This window comes from Rhinopithecus roxellana, chromosome 16, assembly GCF_007565055.1.
Source record: "Rhinopithecus roxellana isolate Shanxi Qingling chromosome 16, ASM756505v1, whole genome shotgun sequence".
In the NCBI taxonomy this organism is placed as follows: domain Eukaryota; kingdom Metazoa; phylum Chordata; class Mammalia; order Primates; family Cercopithecidae; genus Rhinopithecus; species Rhinopithecus roxellana.
The window spans coordinates 44,226,061-44,244,829 of NC_044564.1; positions in this window are offsets into that span (position 1 = coordinate 44,226,061).

Consider the following 18,769-nt stretch of genomic DNA (forward strand, 5'->3'; position numbering starts at 1 on the left):
CAGGAGGAACAGGCTTGTGGGGAGGATGAGTTCCAATCTGGGCATATAGGGTTTGAGGGACTATGGGACAGCCAGGTAGAGATGCCCGGTAAGCAGTTGGATACATAAGCCTGGAGCTCAGAAGCAGCAGCTAGATCAGAGATGCAGATTTAACAATAAGCGTATAACTGATAATTAAAGCCTTGAAATAACAAGAGATTTCTCAAGAAGAGAATGAGGATGAATAACATGAAAAAAAAAAAAAAAAAAAAAAGACTGAGGACATACATCAAAAAATCACCAATGTTTAAGGAATAGAGAGGAAAAAGAAGAACTTTTTGGGAAGTTTAAAAGTGGAAGGGGAAAAAATCCAAAAATGATGGTGGACAAACATAAGTGCGGGTGTGGAAATATCAAGAGGGAGAGCATGAACAATAGCGTTGACTGTTTATGGGAAACTAAGTGAGGTCAAGGCAGCGAAGGGATGCATGGGTTCAGCAGTGCAGGGATGCTGGCAACCTGGAAAAGAGGACCTTCAGTGGAGTGGCAAGGGCAGAGCCAGGTGCAGAGTAAAGGGCAGAATTAGCATGATAAACTCTGAAAGAAGTGGAAGCAAAACAACAGCAGAAATAAGATCAAAGCATATTTGCAAATATTTTTACTCTTGAGCTGTAATTTTTTAATAGATGTAAATAGGAAGATGGAATTTGTTACTAGAAGGCATAAGGAGACACTTTATGTGTGTAATGCTATTTCTTAAATTAGACTATATGGCAGGTTAGAAATGAAGTCACATTTCAACCTCATGTGGAACTAGATTGGTATATTTTGTTCAGATTAGGTTTTAATGGAAATGAAACCTCATGAACTTCTAAGCTTTCAAAATGGTTTCTTTTGTTTATTTGTAAAGTGGCTTGAGAGCAACTATAAATACATTCTGACATCAGGCAAATTCCAGGAAAGTTATCTCTGTGTATGTAATATTGGTTGTCATTATGGTGATTTGGAGAAAATAATACTCCGTACATTACTATAACCGAATGATCCATATTGACCCAAAGCCTTACTGAACTATTGTTGAGATAGAAATCTCTGGACTGTAATAAGAGTCTTGGAAGTGCTAACTCTTGTCTTCTCCCTCTACCTCCCACTTTTTCTCTCCCTCTATAATCATCCAAATGTGAGAGCACTAAACCAACACTTGGCAGAATCCTGCTAACGTTATTTTGAGATGTTTCTGTTTACTTGTGAGTTTTAATTCCTCTGCAAGGAGTTCTTCCCTGCTCTCAAATCCCCAAATGTATTGGAGGATTCTATCACTCTCCTCCTGCCTCCAAATCCCAGAACTTGACCCATCCAAGACCCATAACCTTCCTTTCCCTCTGATTCTCTTCTGCTCCTCCCAAGTCCAGGCAGACATTATCCAGTATTTATGTGGGAGAACTGGTTCTAACTGTTCATGTGCTTTTCCAAACTTTGTGTTTGCCTGGTCTTCACTTCGAAAACACAAAAGTTAAAAAGTACTTTTCTTTTACCTGCAATCTGCTCTGTGTCAGCCCATCCCTATGGCATTAAGATAAATTTCGTATTGCATCAGACTAACGAAGAGGTACAAAACCTCTTCAGGAATTTTAGTTTATATCTCAAAATATTATCTTGCTACTTAAGCAAATAAAAGAGAGAAATAGAAAGGAGGAGGAAGGAAAGAAGAAGGAAGGAAGGAAGGAAGGAAGGAAGGAAGGAAGGAAGGAAGGAAGGAAGGAAGGAAGGAAGGAAGGAAGGAAGGGGAGAAGGAAGGGGAGAAGGAAGGAAGGAAAGGAGGGAGGGAGGGAGGAAAGTCATCAGATTTAATTTAAAAATTAGATCACCCCTATCATCTAACAACAGAATCACTGGGAACAATTTTGGTATACATCTTTTCAATTTATTATCTATATATCCATCTATATATTTCTACTATGTCTATCTTTTTTTTTTTTTTTTTTTTTTTTTTGAGATGGAGTCTCGCTCTGTGCCCCAGGCTGGAGTGCAGTGGCGCAATCTCCGCTCACTGCAAGCTCCGCCTCCCGGGTTCACGCCATTCTCCTGCCTCAGCTTCCCGAGTAGCTGGGACTACAGGCGCCCGCCACCACGCCCAGCTAATTTTTTGTATATTTAGTAGAGATAGGGTTTCACTGTGGTCTCGATCTCCTGACCTTGTGATCCGCCCACCTCGGCCTCCCAAAGTGCTATGTCTGTCTTTTGCTACCTGTAGGTTGCAATCTGCTTTATTGAATTTAATAATTCACTTCTCTCATGCTTCACAGCATTACTCCATTCTGAAAAGCCTTTCTAAATTAAAAAAAGTAAATTTAAATGTTTTCTTTAATTTTTAATGAAAAACTTTATGACACATTTTTATCTTAACCTACCTGACCTAAACAATGTTCACATTGCTAACCACGCAATTAAAACAAGTTTATACAAACAACTGACAACAGTATTCTGAAGTATCTGAATATGATTTGTACACTGACTAAAATATAATAAAGATCTATTGTACTCACAAAATGAGGATGAATAGTCTTTGTAGTGGCTGTTGGTTGGGGACAGTTGTGAGAAAGTCATTCCTTTGGAAGATGAATTTTCTATGCACCATTTTCTTTACCAATTTTTCACATATTCAGGGATTCATGATTATATTTGACACTCAAATTAGAAATAATTGGACTTAGAAATAAAGTTAGAGCACTGAAAGCTATCTGTAGGGCAAAATAAAGGTTAAGTCTTTGTATTAGTCTGTTTTCATACTGCTATAAAGAACTGCTCAAGACTGGGTAATTTATAAAGGAAAGAGGTTTAATGACTCACAGTTCAGCAGGGCTGGGGAGGCCTTAGGCAACTTACAATCATAACGGAAGGCACCTCTTCACAGGGCAGCAGGAGGGAGAATGAGTGCAAGCAGGGGACATGCCAGACTCCTATATAAAACCATCACATGTCATGAGAACTCACTCACTATCACGAGAACAGCATGGGGAAACCACCCCCATGATTTAATCACTTCCCACTGGGTCTCTTCCACAACATGTGGGGATTATGGGAACTAAAATTCAAGATGAGATTTGGGTGAGGACACAGTCAAACCATATCAGTTTTATAATTCTTAGTAATGTATGGAAGGAGCACAGAGACACTTTGTCTTTACCCCACTGGATTGGTGAACCTACACAAATCAATGTATTTTAGAATCACCTAATATGGCGCCCAATTCTACTTGTTTCACATTATATTATTTGATTAGAAACTACTGTGTTGAGAAAATTGGTTTGGTTAACATGGTTATCCTAAAAGCATAATGTTTAACAATTTGGGTTGGTTAACATGGTTATCCTAAAACTATAATGTTTCATATAGCATATTTACTTAGTATTGCTTGGGTGAAAAATAGTTAAATTTTGTTAAACATTGTCTGAAACATTGTATAACTGTGAAACAGCCAATATGGCCAAAAATTATTAAATGAACAGTCATTATATGAAGTAAACCTATCTATGAAAACATCATTTTATGGCAGTAAATGATTCTACAGCAGTATTTTAAATGGCTGCATAAATTCAATTACGTAAATGTACCAAAATTTATTTAAACAATTCACACTTATTGGAAATTTAGTGATTTTTTTTCTAGATTTCATTGTTATAAAGAATACTATGCATGATCCTTCTTGTGGTAAAGTCTCCTAAGAGGCTTTTCATATTAAAATATTACGCTTTTTTATCCAAAGCTAGATCCCAATTCTTCTGATTCCCAAGTTAGTATTTTTCTCTCTACACCAAATTGAGGAGACAGGGATCATACTAAATTTGCTGTACATAGATTGACACAACCACAGAAACAAACCAGCAAAGATTCCCATAAACACACACATATTAAAAGTAATGGCAAAAACCACAATTACTTTTGTACCAAGCTAATAGAAGTTTGTGTTGATCATTCAATTCAGGAGAATGCAATTCTCACTCCAGAGAAATTGACCAACCGTTTATTAAATAATATGCTTTACAGAGGCATGTAACCAAGAAAAAAATTTACTTCTTGTCCAACTTTGTCTTCATGGTTTAGTTTGGAAATCCCTTCTGCAAGACTCAATGCCTTAGGCTAGAGTCTCTTTAAGAGTTTTTCAACTTTCCTTGCTTAACCAAGTAAGGGAAAACTGTGTTATGCTAGAAAAAAAAATGGCCTGGTTCTAATTCTTTTGCCTTTACCTTTGTTCCTTCATTGACTTGTAAAGGTAATTAATATGGAAAAACTCTGGTGATCCACATGACCAGTGTCCTCCACTAATTAAGTTATATAGTTCGCATACACACACAGACACATACATGTGTTACCTGGGCAACTATACACAGAAGCAGAAATTAATTAACCTAGTGACAAATATAATTAAAGCAAGAACCTATGGCCTTTAAATGGTATCATCTGGTATCACCAAAAGAGTAAGACTGAATGTGTTTTCATTTATAGAGAAATAAATGGCTTCAAATTCCTATTTCCCATTCAGTTGTGACATTTTCCTGATGAAGTATACGTCCTGGCCAGAGTGCTGTGTTATAAACAAGCAAGCTTTCTGTAAATGTTACCAATCTATTTCAAATCTAGCAGGCTCTCTTATTTCTCCAGTAGTTCAGGTAAAAAAAAAAAAAAAAAAATATATATATATATATATATATATATATATATATATATATCACATTAATATAGTTTATCCATCTTGTTCAGCAAGAATAGAGAATTGGGCTGGGCGCGGTGGCTCAAGCCTGTAATCCCAGCACTTTGGGAGGCCGAGACGGGCGGATCACGAGGTCAGGAGATCGAGACCATCCTGGCTAACACGGTGAAACCCCGTCTCTACTAAAAAATACAAAAAACTAGCCGGGCGAGGTGGCGGGCGCCTGTAGTCCCAGCTACTTGGGAGGCTGAGGCAGGAGAATGGCGTAAACTCGGGAGGCGGAGCTTGCAGTGAGCTGAGATCCTGCCACTGCACTCCAGCCTGGGCGACAGCGCGAGACTCCGTCTCAAAAAAAAAAAAAAAAAGAATAGAGAATTGGTAAGGTTAATTGATTTCCCATTTACTATTTCTGGTGTTGGTTTCCACGGAAAAAAAGATTTGTTTGGATGTCAGCAAATCAATGACTATTTCATTTCCTTCATTCTTTTTATGAGGAGGCAGCCTAGGGCAGTGAAAGGCTCCCCAGACATAGATATAGAAATACCTAAGAGGTGCTACTACTGCTGGAACAGACACCTGGAGTTGGTAGTTGCCATAACCCACAATCCTCACAACAATCACCAGCAATTTCTGGCAACTCAACAATTTCCACTGTTGTGGAAGCCAGAATCAGAAAGTTTACCCTTTCCTCCCACTTCTGAACTCTCATGAATGCCACTTACTGACAGAACCTAAAAGGCAGTCTCTTGGCAAAGGATCCTGGGAACTGTAGTTTGTAGACTCCCAGAACTAGCAGTACAGAAGCAAGTAAGGAAGAGTAAGTATTCAGCTTGGAGACAGCAGATAAATAAATGGCACACCTCTAAAACTATAAACAGAAGCAGAAAAACAAAACAGAATTAAGGAATTCAGAGGAAACACTGACAATACAGAGAATGGTAACCAAAAAAAACTTTTTAAGGAATGATTAAGAACAGAAAAAACAAGAGAAGGTAGGACATCCATAAAAACAGAACAATACATTGTTAAATAAAAAGACATTTTAAAACAAGACAGCAAATGGAAACAAAAACTGTCATAATTACAATTAAAAATAAAAGTGCAAAAGAACACTTGAAAGGCAAGGTAAAAAAAAAAATCCCGTAAAATTTAAATACACAGGAGTAAAAAAAAAAATAACAAAAATAGAGGATCTACTAAGATCTAAATAATAAGAACTTCAGAAAAAGAAAATGGAAAAAGTAGAAGAAAGGAACATATAAAAGATATAATAGGGCCGGGCGCGGTGGCTCAAGCCTGTAATCCCAGCACTTTGGGAGGCCGAGACGGGTGGATCACGAGGTCAGGAGATCAAGACCATCCTGGCTAACATGGTGAAACCCCGTCTCTACTAAAAATACAAAAAACTAGCCGGGCAACCTGGCGGGCGCCTGTAGTCCCAGCTACTCGGGAGGCTGAGGCAGGAGAATGGCGTGAACCCGGGAGGCGGAGCTTGCAGTGAGCTGAGATCCGGCCACTGCACTCCAGCCTGGGCGACAGAGCAAGACTCCGTCTCAAAAAAAAAAAAAAAAAAAAAAAAAAGATATAATAGAAGGAAAATTGCCAGAACTGAAGAAAATAAATCTGTAGTTTGAAAAGCCCTACCCAAGTACCCAAAAAAGACCAAGGCATGTCACCATAAAATTTCAGCACACCAGGGATAAAAAGAAAATCCTGAAAGTTTAAATAGAAGAAAAAAGAGACCATGTATAAAGATTCAGGAATAAAAAGTTATCAGACTTTTTTTTTTTTTGAGACGGAGTTTCACTCATGTTGCCCAGGCTGGAATGCAATGGCACAATCTCAGCTCACCGCAACCTCCACCTCCTGGGTTCAAGCGATTCTCCTGCCTCAGTCAGCTGAGTATCTGGGATTACAGGCATGCACCACGACGCCCGGCTAATTTTGTATTTTTAGTAGAGATGGGGTTTCTCCATGTTGGTCAGGCTGGTCTCAAACTCCCGACCTTAGGTGATCCGCCCACCTCAGCCTCTCAAAATGCTGGGATTACAGGCGTGAGCCACCATGCCCGACTAAAGTCATCAGACTTTTAAAGAGCAAAAATAAAGGAGAAAGGAATAGAAAGTATCATTAAAATTTTGAAGAAAACTTATTTCTAACATATAATTCTGTCCCATCTACATTACCAAACAGAAGGTAAAATAAAAATAAAAACATTTTTAGAATACAGGTTACCCCCAAAATTATCTCCCAAGCATTGTTTCCCAAAAAGTTATTGTAAGGTAAATTCCACCACAAGAAGGAAGTAAAGCAAAAAGACATGAGTTTCAAAAGAAGGAATGAAACACAGAAGAGGTGAGGGGAATTTGGATGAGAATTCGTTTCTCAACGGCAGCTATGCAAAAGTCTAGAGGTCAGCCAATCCAGACTGGATCAGTAGGATAAAAGGCTCCAGAACAGAGTTGTTTCCACCGCGGAGAGTAAAGGCCAGGACTAATAGATCAAGAGTGGCTATACAGAAAGGACATGTACAATTCTGTCAGAGTACTTGGGGAAGAATTGACAGGCACCTGGAAAACCAAATATATTGGTGGTGGAGGGGAGGATCCTAGCAACTACTAACTCCAGAAAAAACAAAAAGTTATAAAAGAAATGTAATTGTATTACATTTTATGATAATGTTGTGAACAATACTTACATAATCAAAAGAATGTAAATGGTGAATATTGATTTCACCAAAAATGTATAATGTAAGTAGATGCTTGCATGGGGTCAGAGAAAGCATTGATGATGTGGGAGTACATAAGAGATAAAAATCTTAACTACACTAATAGAAAATCAACAGAATACATCGAAAACTAAAACATTAAGGAATGTCATTTAAGCATGAGGATCCGTTTTACACATCATGAAACTATTGCTTTTAAATTGTCAGCAAGTTTTCACAGGTCATACTCAGAAATGGGCAGTGCTAGGACTCCAGTCCTAACCTGTCATGCAAAACCTGTGCCTTCAACTCCTTTATGTGCTGATTCTGCCTCGTTGGCAATATCATCTTTTATGTCTTTTATGTTTAAGCTCTAAGTCCCATTCTCTAAGGTGTGCATTTCTAACACCATAGAATCCCACATGACATCATATTAAGGATATTACTCAGAACCTATTGCAGAGGAGAATCATACCAAAGCATTTGTTATATAATGTGCTAACCACAAATGGTAGCACATCCTTTGACCAGCATCCTCAGAATACTATAACACCAAGATCCTCTTACAATTTTAAAAGGAAATAATTTTAAAATGCATTGTTCTCATTTCTGACCTCTCAAAAATAAAGATTCTTAATAATCATTAAAATTCTGAATGATTTTTAGTAATCATAACTTTTATGAATGATTTCATACCATTTCTTTTGGTGTCTCAGAGAAATGCCCATTTTCATATTGCAAGCTACTCTGGAGAACTTTTTAAGTAAATGTCAAGTCTTAAGTTGTAGTTTTCGCCAGCTATAAATTGGAATAACCTGAGGAGTTCTTTCAAATACTGATCCCTAGATACCACCACAGACCAATTAAAAATCAGAATCTCTAGATGTTTTAAAAGCATCCCAGGTTATTCTAATATAAGGTGTTGAAAACCATAGGTTCACAATGTCAGAGTCGTTTGAACCTGTCCAACTCCATTTTGAATAGGGGCTGGGTAAAATGAGGCTGAGACCTACTGGCCTGCATTCCCAGGAGGTTAAGTCCTTCTTAGTCACAGGATAAGACAGGTAGTCAGCATAGATACAGGTCATAAAGACCTTGCTAATAAAACAGGTTGCAGTAAAGAAGCCAGATAAAACCCACTATAACCAAGATGGCGACAAGAGTGACCTCTGGTAGTCCTCACTGCTACACTCCCACCAGCGCCATGACAGTTTACAAATGCCATGGCAATCACAGATTACCCTGTGTGATCCAAAAAGGGGAGGCATGAATAACCCACCCCTTCCTTAGCATATCATCAAGAAAAAAGCCATAACCTGTGCTTCCTGCACAGCCTGCAGGACCAATTAAAACTTTCTTTTTAACAAACTTTCAATAAATTACCCAGTCTCCAGTATTTCTTTATAGCAATGAAAGAACCAACTAATACAAATACTGAATGAGGAACTTCAGTAAGAAGGAAACTGAATCTCAAAAGATAAATTGTATGTAAGAAACATTGGTAAACACATTGATAATATGTGATAAATTAAAATAAATAGTGAGGCCTGGTGCCGGCGACTCACACCTATAATCCCAGCACTTTGGGAGGTCAAGGCAGATGGATCACTTGAGGTCAGGAGTTCGAGACTAGCCTGGCCAGCATGGTGAAACCCCGACTCTACTAAAAATACAAAAATTAGGTGGGCGTGGTGGCAGGCGCCTGTAATTCCAGCTACTCAGGAGGCTGACGCACAAGAATCACTTGAGCCTGGGAGGCAGAGGTTGCAGTGAGCCGAGATTGTGCCACTGCACTCCAGGGCAACAGAGCCAGAACCTGTCTCAAAATACATACATACATACATACATACTGACTGACTGACTGACCGTTGAGTAAGGTAGAGAATAAAGAATTCCCTTCTCTTGGCATGAGTAGAGAGGAGGGCTTGGTTTGGGAAGCCCTGTGTTAGGGGACTGGGATCCTCCATCTTGCATTCCCTTTCTAGGGTGCTGATAGGCAGGAGAAAACACTTTGGGCTTAGCCCCAGATAGTCTCAACACAAGAGGTAGCTCTTTAGGAGTAAATGCCAATTGTCCACACTTGGTGTCCATAGTAAGCACTGGTGATCTCAAGTATGGTCTCCCCTCTCCCCACCCAGTCCCCACTGGGGTAAGAAGGGCCCTTGTGATATGGTTTGGTTCTGGGTCCCCATCCAAATCTCATCTTGAATTGTATCTCCCATAATTCCCAAGTGGTTTGGGAGGGACCCGGTGGGAGATAACTAAATCAAGGCGGCAGTTTCCCCCATACTGTTCTCGTGGTAGTGAATAAGTCTCACGAGATCTGGTAGTTTTATTAGGGATTTCTGCTTCTGTGTCTTCCTCATACTCTCTTTGCCTGCTGCCATCCAAGTAAGAGGGGACTGAATCCTCTTTGCTTACTGCCATGATCGTGAGGCTTCCCCAGCCACGTGAAATTGTGAGTCTAGTTAAACTCTTTCTTTTGTAAATTGCCCAGTCTTGGGTATGTCTTTATCAGCAGCGTGAAAAAAGACTGATACATGTTGGTTCCAGCTTGCTCAATGCTCAGCAATCAAGAAGATCCCTGGGTCAGTCATTTGAAATACCATTTTATCTTCAAAATAGGTAAATAAAAATGATTAACTTGAGAATATAGAAACAGAGGAACTAAAATACTAGACAATAAATAACATACAATAAAGGAGGAAAACAGAGATAAATAATCCAAAGACTATTTGGAAAGGAGTTAAAGATATAGGCAAGCTTAGATTCCATTAAAGCAACTAAGTATGTATAAATTTAAGAGTGAATGTAACAACAATTGAAATAGAATATATAACTTTCAAACTATTAGAGTCAAAAAATGAGAAATAATTTGATCAATCCAATCAAATTTTTAAAAGAAAAAAGATGCAAAGAACATGTAATATATAAAATGCACAAAATGAGATGGTAGAAATAAGTTCAAATAGATCAGTAATCGAAAGTGATTAAAATAAACTCACCAATTAAGAGACAAATATTCTAAAAAAGAATTTTTCTAAGAAAAGGTTTAGAAAAATAAAATACACATATATGCTCTCTTTAAGAGATTGACATGAAACCCAACAGCACAGAAAATTTGTAGGAAAATATGGAAAATGTTATACTAACCAAAAGAAAGCTAATGTAACCATGTTAATATTAATAGCAGACAGAATGGACTTTAGGATTTAAAAATAAAATCCTTTTAGGGATAAAGAGGGTCATTATATAATAATGAAAACTAATTCACCACAGTGATATAATAATTTTTAGCTTATACATACTTAACAGCATCACCTAAAAAGATATAAAGCAAAATTTGAGAGAATTACAAAATGAATATGATAAATTCACAGTCACAATGGGAAATATCAACATAGGTCTATGAGTAATCGACAGTTTGAGCAGAGCAAAACTATTAATCTTTATATAGTGATTACATAGAGAAAAACCTGTAACAAACAATTAGTAATCACACATCGTTTTCAAACACGTATGGTTTGTTTACCAAAATTTACCATATACTAGGTAATTCTCAGCAAACACTAAGAATTAATGTCATGCATACCCGACTCTCTGGTTACTATAGAAAAATGTAGAATTCAATAAGCAAAATATAATTGTATTAGGTTTCTATTGCTGCTATAACAAATTGTCACTAATTTAGTGGGTTAAAACAATACCCATTTATTATTTCACAGTTCTGTAAGTCAGATATCTGGGTGCAGCATGAATCAGCTGGTTCATGAATCAGCATGAACCAGCATGAATCATCTAGTTCACAAGGTTATAATCAAGGTGTTCAGCTGGGCTGCGTTTCTTTCCAGAGGCCCTGGGGATGTTTCCAAACTCAGACTGTTGGTCAAATTCAGTTCCTTGCAGGTATAGGATCCAAGTCCCCACTTCCTTGCTGGCTGTCAGCCCCAGGCAGTCTTTGCTCCTAGAAGCTGCCTGTACTCCCTCTCATGCTTTCTATGTGCCCTGCCTCCTGCAATCCAGCAGCAGTGATGAGTACTTCTCATACTTCCAATCTCTCTGGCTTCTCCCACATTTCTCTGTTTCCAGTCAGAGAAAGTTATCTGCATTTAAGGATATGTTTGAGTAGATTTTCCCCACCCAGATAATACAGGATAATTTCCTATTTTAAGATCCATCATCTTCATATCTGCAACTCACGTTTGCCACGTAGAGCAACATATTGGCCGGTCCGAGTGCACTGGTGTTTACAGCTAATTGATCACAACCAGTGATCATAGATTTATTTGTTTCTTCTCCACTCCCACTGCTTCACCTGACTAGCCTTAAAAAATAATTTAAAAAATTAAAAATAATAATATGTAAAGTAACATATTTACAGGTTCCTGGGATGAGAGTGTGGACATATTTTGGTAGTGGGGGAGGGTCTGCCTATCACAATAGTCCAATAAATAAACAATATGTTTGGAATTATTTTAAATCTACAACCAATAGGTCAAAAGAAAAAAATCATAACAAAAATTTTAAAATATTTAGAGCTTAATAATGATGAAAAGCCAAAACGTGAAGGAATGAGCTAAACCCAATTTTGCTTAGAAGAAAAGCCATAACCTAAAATGTTCATGTGCAAAGAGAAGAAAAAATATTAATGAATAAACGCACTAATGCAGAATTTTAATTAAAAAAAACAGTCTAAACTCCAGAGCTGGGAAGGAAATAGTAAAAATAAGAGCCAGAGTCAATGAGTAAACAACAAACAAATTATAGAGAGGATCAAAGAAATCAAAGAGTCAATCTTTGAAAATACTACTAAAATAGACAAATTTCTGACAATATTGATCAACAAAGAGAGAGAAGGTAAGAATACAAAGGGAGAAGGAACTCCTTTTTTTTTTTTTTTGGAGACAGGGTCTCACTCTGTGGCCCATGCTAGGGTGGCACGATTTCGGCTCACTGCAACCTCCGCCTCCTGGGCTCAAGCAATTCTCCTGCCTCAGCCTCCTGAGTAGCTGGGACTATAGGCACAAGCTGCCACGCCTATTTTTTTTTTTTTTTTTAGTAAAGACGAGGTTTCACTGTGTTGCCCAGGCTGGTCTCAAACTCCTGAGCTCAGGCAATCCACCTGCTTTGGCCTCCCAAAGTGCTAGGATTACAGACATGAGCCAATGCGCCTGGCCATAAACTGCATTTTTTAAAAATTATATGTGAATACTATAAACAATTTTATGACAATAAATCAGCAAGATTGTTCTATATGTGATCAATAAATGAAAATTAACATTCTGGTACAACAGCAATAAACAACTTGAAAATGTCAATTAAAAGAATTTACAATAGCAACCATAAGATTCCTAGGAATAAATCTAACAACAACAAAAAAGATGTGCAAGACATGAATAAAATCAAAATACTATAGTGAAGGACACGAAATAATCCCTAAACAAAAAAATCTCCATAAATGGAGAGATACACTATATTCATGACAAGATAACAAAGAAGGCCATTATTTTCAAATTCACGTACATTTTCAGAAACACAAAAGGAAAATAAAATTACTAATTTTTTTTTAATTTGGTGTTAAGGAAACAGTCTAAACAAAATTAAGGATAAGTCACAGAATGAAAGAAAATATTTGTAATATACACATATAATGAACCAAGGATTCTCTTCCCTAGTATATAAAGAACTCCTAAAATTTAATAAGCAGAAAACAAATAACCCAGTAGAAAAATGAGCAAAAGAGATAAATAGGCAATTAACAAAAGAGGAAAACCAAATAATTGAACCTTGATAATAATCAGAAAAAAAACCAAATTAGAACAATAATAAATATTATTTTATATCCATCAATATGACTAAATCTAATTATGTCAAGTTTTGGAGGCTACATAAGGAAAGGGCAGCTCATATATTACTAGGAGTATAAATTGGTACAACTACAAACCCTAGTGAAGTAGAGACACAACATACCTTTCTATGTAGTAATTCCATTTTCAGGCCCCAACCCTAGAAAAACACCTGCCCAAGGAGACAGGTATACGGATGCTCTCTTTGTGATGAATTTCTCAGGTGTTCTTTGTGCTCCTTGTATTTGGCTGTCTAGGTCTCTCACAAGGCTGAGGAAGTCTTCCTCGATTATTCTCCCAATGTGTTTTCCAGGCCCCTACTTGCTTCTGTTCTGCCATGTGAGATGGCTCCACCTTCCGCCATGAGTAAAAGCTCTTTGAGGCGTCCCCAGAATCCGAGCAGATGCTGTTCCATGCTTCCTGTGCAGTCTGCAGAACCATAAGCTAATTAAACCTTTTTCTGTATAAATTACCCCACCTCGAGTATTTTATAGCATTGCAACAATGGCCTAATACACTGATCATCTGATAAAGTCAGTACTGTTATTGTTGCATTATTCTTATTTTATCACTGAGAACTTTGAAGCACAGAGTGTTTTAAAATTTTACACAAGATTGGCAGAACTAGTGTGGGAGCGCTGGAGCTTGAAGTCAAGAAGTTTGTATTAATGAGCTCATGACCCTTACAACTATATCATATGACCTTCACAAGAAAAAGGCAGATTGAGAGTGCATTTACAATCTGTATGACAGAGATTATGTGTGGGTAGTGATGATTTAGCTTAAGTCTTTAGATCTGAAAGAGAAATGGACATTCACAAGCAAAGAAAAGGAGTGTTCCAAACAGAGAGAACTCATAGGAATTACCTCTGGAAGCAGGGAGCACAGCATGCAGAATGGGATAAAATAAGGTCAGGTAGCTGGGGCAGGGATAGCCAGAGGGAGAGCCATGTGAAAGGGACTGGAGGGGAAGGATGAAGGATGAAACATGCAGGGCTTTTAAAAATGTTTTGTCATTACCCTGAAAAACAAATGAGAATTCATCCATGGGGATGAGATTCAAGCATGCAGAGCTGGTTGGATGGCCAGAAAATGGATACAGGGACATGGAGTGATCAGTTGGAAGGTGAGGGAGAGATGACCTAGCGTGGTCCAGGCTGCTAAGGAGGAGTGGACAGGTTCCAGTGAGGTAGTCAATAGAATAAATAATGGGTTGAAAGTGAGGGGTTAAGATGAGGGAGAAATTAAAGATTATTTTAGGTTTCTGACCTAGATAAAAGGACAGACAGTATTGTCACTAAGAAAATGCTGAGTAAAGTCTGTGGGATATGATGAGGTTTCTCTTCAAATAACCCAATCAATCTTTTATTCTTTAATTCATAGTACCCCCCGCCTTTTTCCCTTTTTCCCCTTTTTTTCCTTTTTGCCTTTGTTAGATGCCCAGGCATGCCACAGTACCAGGTGTTAGCAGTACCAGCTCACATTCCTTTCCTTATTCGGAAAGAGGACTCACTTTCCAGCTCATTACAGACACCCCTTCCCCTCTCCTCTCCGCTTTCTTTTATGTGCCCACCTTATCTAAAAAAATCAAATGTTTAGCCAACCGGGATTAGTTTAGATTGTACGACCCAACCCCAGCCAATGGGGAAAGGGTACAGGAGCAGGACTTGCGTCAGGAATAAAGGCTCTCGTGCCCCTTTGCTCAGGTGTGCTCTCATGGCAACTGGCCAAGGAGGCACCCCTCTGCACAGAAGTAAAATTGCTTTGCTAAGACTCCTTTGTTCGAGTGTTCAATGTCCTTAGGATTTTGAGCATTATTCCTAAAAAGTCTGAGTGTGGGAATGAGGGAAGATCCTGAGTTGGGTTTTGCATACATTGGATTTAGAATGCCTTAGGAAAGTTCAAGTGGAAAAGCCTGGGAGGCAGTGGGAGACATGGGTCTGGAGTCAAAAGGACAGAGTGGTCTGGGATGGAAAGATAAATTTGGGAGTCATCTAGTGGTATCTAAAGCTGTGAACAAGCATACTCTCTCCTAGGGAAAACGAACCTGAGAAGAAACAAGAGTCAAAGGTGCAATTAGAGCTAGCCCAAGGGGGACAGGAACCTCCCGTGGGTGTGTTGTACTGGTGAACCTTGGCTAGCACATGTGTCACAGTGGGAAAAACATCCAAGATGATCCACTCATAGAAGCAGCTCAGGGACTCTGTCTCCATCACGACCCTGACATGTTGTTCACAATCCTCCAGCTGCAGGAGGCTTCACCAATGTAAAGTAGAGATCCACAAAATAAGTCTAACCCCTTCAGTATCCTCAAACCCAGGCCCATATGCCCACCCAAGTAGCCCCATGTGTTCTTGTACTGGCTGAACTGTGCCTCCTTCCCACCCCCAAATTGGCAGGTTGAAGCCCTAACCCCGAGTACCTCAGAATGTGACTGTACTTGGAGATAAGGCCTTATGGAGTTGATTATATTAAAATGAGGTCATTATCACGAGCCCTAATCCAACCTGACAGGTGGCCTTAGAAGAAAAAAAAAAATAGAACACACACTAAGACACCAGGGATGCAGAAGCACAGAGGAAGGACCAATGAGGACGCCATGAGAGGGCAACCATCACAAGCCCAGGAGAGAGCCCTCCGGAGCAGCCAACCCCTGACGTACCGTGATCTTGAACTTCCAGCCTCCAGAACTGTGAGAACATGGATTCCTGTTGCTTAAGCCACCCAGTCTATGATATGTTGCCATGGTATCCCTGGCAAGTAAGCACATTCCTCAAGGTATTATGTCTCATTTTTAATTTTCTGTCATCTAAGCTAGACTTTTCTTTTTTCTGCTATAAAAGATTATCCGGCTAAGCATGGTGGCTAATGCCTGTAATCCCAGCACTTTGGGAGGCCGAGGCGGGCAGATCACATGTGGTCAGGAGTTCGAGACCAGCCTGGCAAACATGGTGAAACCCTGTCTCTACTAAAAATACAAAAATTATCCGGGTGTAGTGGCGGGGGCCTGTAATCCCAGTTACTCGGGAGGCTGAGCCAGGGACGCTTGAACCCAGGAGGTGGAGATTGCACTGAGCAGAGATCGCGCCACGGCATTTCAGCCTGAGCGACAGTGAGACTCTGTCTCAAAAAAAAAAAAATCCATCCCTGGTTGTCTGATGGTTATGAAAAAATAATAAAAAAACCCTACCCATTAAGGATCACCAAGACACACTTGGGGTCAAAAAGAGGTTAGGTTTATCTGCTTCCTGCAGCAAGAAGAACACACGCCATGAGAACTGTGGCACGTCTCAAACTAGGGCAGTTAGATACTTACAGGGTTTGGGGAACTGGGGTTTGTCATAGCATGGATTTAGGGCAGAAGATGATGAGGAGGGTCTGAGCAGTGACGAGTCAGAATCTGTCAACTCGATGACTTTTTGGAACAATCAGTGGTCTTATCTTTAAAGACACAAGTCCTTGTACAGTTACTATGAAATCAAGTTTGTGGTCTTATTTTGAACATAGGGCTTGGGATGAGCTGATGTTGAAAGGGTCATAGCTTGGATAGTTTGTCTGTTTTGCAAGTTACAGAACAGTTTTGCAAGTTGTGGTTTCTGATTATTTCTCACCACTCAGACCTCTTTGTGCTTACCTCAGGGATCCCAGACACGACTTAAAGAGCTGACATGGATAAGCGAGCCCTGGATTGGTGAAGCGTGACTGACTATGCTTTCTTTCTGGGTGACTCCAAACTTTCTTATCTGTTTACAAACCACCATGATCCTAAGATGTGAAAGAAGCATCTTGGCATCTGAAAAACTAAAGATTCGATACACTCAATTAAATCAAATTTACTTTCTCATTTGCCATCCAAACAATAGAATTACATTAACAATTTAGCTCAAAAGTCCAAATTGGGAGTCTAAAGTCAGGCAGACCTTGATTCAATTCACATCTTCCTGTCTTGTTACTTGTAGAATTTTAGGCAAATTACTTAATACCTTTTGGACAGTTTCATCACCAGTAAAATGGAATATATAATACTGCCTCTCTAATAGGGCTATTGTGAGAATTAAATAAGTTACTGCACGTTGTCTACTTACTTGTTACTATATTACAAATAGCCCTAAAACTTAGTGGCTTAAAACAGCAATTTTATTTTGCTCATGGTTTTGTGGGTCAGGGATCTGGTAAGGGTTTGGCTGAGCATTCATTTCTGCTCCATAAAGCACTGACTAAGTTGATTCCTTTGAGGCTGGGGATCCACTTCCAAGAACGCTGACTCCCATGACCGGTCAATTGATGCTGATGCTGACTGTCAGCTGGGAGATCAGCCCTCGGCTCCTCTCCAGTGCACCTTCCCACAGGGCTGCTGAAGTTACCCAAAAGTCTGGCAACGGAGTTCCAAGAGACCTCAGTAGAAGTTGGAAGGCTTCTTTTAACAACGCCTTCAGTCCCAGAGTGTCACTTCCACTGCATTCTACTAGTGATGCGTGTCACAAAAGCCAGGGAGGAGAATTAAACTCTACCTGTAACTGGGTAGAGGGATAAAGAATGTGTGGCCATCTTAAATCCACCACTTATGTAAGTGTTTTACGTAGTAACTAACCACCATACTCTGTGAGCTAGTACAGTCATTGGAGATATTACTGAATAGAACATAGAACAAAAGATAAAGCTTTCGTTTCCTAAAATCAGCATAGGAGCATAAAGTAGGCATATATTTTGATATCCTAATGGAACTTTTGTCATGTTTATTAACTCTATATTTCTTCAAGGAATGTTTTCCCAGGTTTCTTCAATAATCATAGCCACCATAAGTGCTAATGATAGTTTTTCAGAGGTATATGAATTCTAGTTTTGCTATTCTAGCTTTGTTGAAACATTTTAAAAATAATAACTTGTCTCTGTATTGCTCAAGAAGTCTATTATGAAGCATTCCCAATACCGGTTGTCTCTAGCAACAGCTATCAGGCAGAGGGTGGGAAACAGCTTTCTCAAATATTAAGTTAAACCCTTTCTTCTCTGCCCAGCCCCTACCCAACCCTCTCTACTTCCATGGGATAAAGTTAAATGACTGGTGATCCAAGTACCTGAGAGAGGAGGCATGTCCAGCCTTAAGAGATGAGGTATAACCTACCAGATTATCTTCTGGTCACAGTTTTTGAAAGGAAGGACAGAAGATGTGGGCTGACTTTCAAAATTGTCTTCAAATATCTAAAGGGCTGTCATCTAGAAAAGGAAGATTTAATTCCAAAGTAACAAAAAAAATCTTGGAGGAGTGTATGAAAGTCTTGATACAATAAACTAAACATTCTCTTTCTCTTAGAGCTGATTAAAAATGGAATGAGGTGTCTCAGGAAGTAGCATTTTTCCATTACCCGGAGGGGTAGGTAGCAGTAGGGTCTGGATAACTATTTTGTGGAGATGTTACAGAAGAATTCCTGCAACTGTCGATCAGGGACAGGTTGTTTACATGATGTCCAAGTGTCCTTTGGACTGTATACAATTTACAGTCCAAATAAAATTCACTTCTTGTTTTCA